We start from the raw sequence: 3,402 nt of genomic DNA on the forward strand, positions 1-3,402 counted from the left end.
GTGATGATTATGTGATGCTCATCATCATTCTCACTTATGAATGCGTGCCTAACAACCACTTCCGTTCTACATGCAAACAAGGCTTGAGTGGATATCTCCTGGATTCCTTAATCAGAATCTTCGTGGTATAAGCTAGAATTGATGGCGGCATTCAAGAGAATCTGGAAGGTCTAAACCTTGTCTGTGGTATTCTGAGTAGGATTCAAGGATTGAATGACTGTGATGAGCTTCAAACTCCTGAAGGCTGGGCGTTAGTGACAGACGCAAAAGAATCACTGGATTCTATTACAACCTGATTGAGAACCGACAGATGATTAGCCGTGCTGTGACAGAGCGCGTTGAACACTTTCACTGAGAGGACGAGACTGTAGGCATTGACAACGGTGATGCCCAACATACAGCTTGCCATGGAAAGGAGTATGAAGGATTGGATGAAGACAGTAGGAAAGCAGAGAGGCGGAAGGGATAAAGCATCTCCATACGCTTATCTGAAATTCTCACTAATGAATTGCATAAGTATCCCTATCTTTATTTTATGTTTTATTCATCTTTTAATCATTAATCCTCCATAACCATTTGAATCCGCCTGACTGAGATTTACAATATGACCATAGCTTGCTTCATACCAACAATCTCCGTGAGATCGACCCTTACTCGCGTAAGGTTTATTACTTGGACGACCCAGTGCACTTGCTGGTTAGTTGTGCGAAGTTGTGATAAAGAGTTGATATTGCAATTGAGCGTACCATGTTGATGGTGCCATTGATGATCACAATTTCGTGCACCAGTGGCCATCCTGAAAAAAGGGAAGAGAGAGTAAGTTAAATCCAAAGAATTAAAGCAAGGAAGGAAATGGAGTGAGTGATAGTCAGTGCACGGTAAAGATGAATAAAATAAACACATGGTCATGACAACATGTGAAAAGATCATTAAATAAAATAGGATAGGTGCAATAAAGGGTAAGTAAATGCAAGATTATTATTGGCATGCCGGCAAGGGCATGAGTAGCATAGATCAAGCATCACTTCGTAACAAACTACCACGTTTGTATTGGCAATTAAATTTGATTAATAAAATAGTAAAGGGAATTTGTGAAAAAACATGCATTGAATGGTAAAATAGAATAATGTAGAAAGGTGCATGATGCCATACGGGCTTTTTCACAAACACAAAGCATGCATGGTAAATAAGGCATAGAAAGTATTAATGTAAACATGCAAGCAACCCTTTTAAGAAAATAATATATAATTGCCAAACAATTTGCAACAATCCACAAGCATATAATGAGGAATGATGACTCAAAGAAATTTCTAGCACCATGTAAAAAAAAGAAAGAAGAAGAAAGAAAATATGGATAATGAAAAGAAAAAGAAAAGAAAAGAAAATAACATATAAAATAAGAAGAATGATAGAAAAAGGGAGGAGGGAAGAAGAAAATAAAACCTTGTTAATGGAGGTGAGAGAGAGAGAGACTGAAAGGTGAGATAGAAGGAAGAAGGGAGAAGGAAGAAATAAGGAGAAAAAAGAAAAATTAGGATTTTGAGGAGAGAAAGATAAGATATTTTGGCTATTTTGGTGGAGCTGTGCAGCGCAAGCGACGCGGCCGCGTGGGGCACGAGTTCGCGTGATTGCGCTTTAATTTAGTTGACGCGGTCGCGTCGGTCACGCGGTCGCGTGACCCATATTATGCTTTTGGCGCGAGTACAGCTTCGCGCCTGCACAACTCACTGTTCAAATTGAAATATTTGCCAAATTTGGGGTGACGCGATCGCGTGGGGCATGCGATCGCGTGAGTGGGCTTCAGAAGGGATGACGCAGATGCGTCAGCGACGCGGTCGCGTGATAGGGATGGTGCGTCCAGCACCAATCCAGCACCACTCTCGCACAATATTTCGTTGTGCACCCCTTTTTACGTTGAAAATCAGGGCACGTGGCCGCGTGGGGCACGTGGTCGTGTGGGAGGCCAGGAATCCAATGTGACGTGGACGCGTCAGTGACGTAGTCGCGTGGGACAATTTGTGCCATTGGCACGCCTCCAGCCATGCTCCAGCGAAACTCTCTGTTCGTTTTTTATTTTCTCACCTCTCCTTGCGACGCGGAGGCGTCGCTGATGCGGTCGCGTCGCGTGGCTATTTTTTTTTGTATGCAGATGCAGATGCATGAAAGTACTGAGAAAGAGAAGAGTTATTAAATGGAAAAACTAAGAAGAAAAGAACGATCATACCATGGTGGTTTGTCTCCCACCTAGCACTTTGCTTTAACGTCTGTAAGTTGGACGCCCCACTAGCTCAATCTTCTGCCATGTGGGGATCTTCCAAGAGGAAGATCTCAAGCTCTTTATTTTTTTGCATCTTCTCTCCATGGTACAGCTTCAGACGTTGTCCATTAACTTTGATAAGTTCTGAGCTTGAAGGGTGGCTGAGGTGATAAACTCCGTATGGTTCGGCCTTCTCTACTCTGTATGGACCTTCCCATCTTGATCTCAACTTGCCTGGCATGAGCCTCAGTCCAGATTTGTAAAGGAGGACTAAATCCCCAGGCTGGAACTCCTTTTTCTTGATGTTCTGATCATGTACAGCCTTCATCTTCTCCTTGTATAATCTAGAGTTCTCATAAGCTTCTAGGCGAAGGCACTCCAGTTCTTACAGTTGCAACTTTCTTTCAGCTCCGGCTTTCTTAAATCCCATGTTGCACTCCTTGACTGCCCAAAAGGCTCTGTGCTCTACTTCAACTGGGAGATGACAAGCTTTTCCATAAACTAAGCGCAAAGGACTCATCCCAATGGGTGTTTTATATGCTGTCATGTATTCCCATAGTGCATCTTGTAGCCTGGTGCTCCAGTCTTTTCTATGAGGTTTGACTATCTTCTGCAAGATACGCTTTATCTCTCTGTTTGACACATCGGCTTGCCCATTGGTCTGAGGATGGTATGCTGTTGCAACCTTATGAATTATCCCATGCTTCTTCATTAATCCTGTGAGTCTCTTGTTACAAAAATGGGTGCCTTGATCGCTCACGATTGCTCGTGGTAATCCAAAGTGGCAAATAATATAGTTTCTCACAAAGGAAACAACAGTGTTAGCATCATCAGTGCGGGTAGGAATTGCTTCCACCCATTTGGAAACGTAATCCACAGCTAACAATATATAAAAATGACCATTAGAATTTGGAAACGGACCCATGAAGTCAATGCCCCAAACACCAAAAATTTCACAAAAAAGCATAATTTGTTGAGGCATCTCATCCCTCCTGGATATATTACCAAATTTTTGGCATGGGGGGCAAGATTTACAAAACTCAGTAGCGTCTCTAAAAAGAGTAGGCCACCAGAATCCACAGTCTAAGATCTTTCTAGCTGTTCTTTGAGGGCCAAAATGTCCTCCACTCTCAGATGAGTGACAG

Source organism: Arachis duranensis, chromosome 4 (genome assembly GCF_000817695.3).
Source record: "Arachis duranensis cultivar V14167 chromosome 4, aradu.V14167.gnm2.J7QH, whole genome shotgun sequence".
NCBI lineage: Eukaryota > Viridiplantae > Streptophyta > Magnoliopsida > Fabales > Fabaceae > Arachis > Arachis duranensis.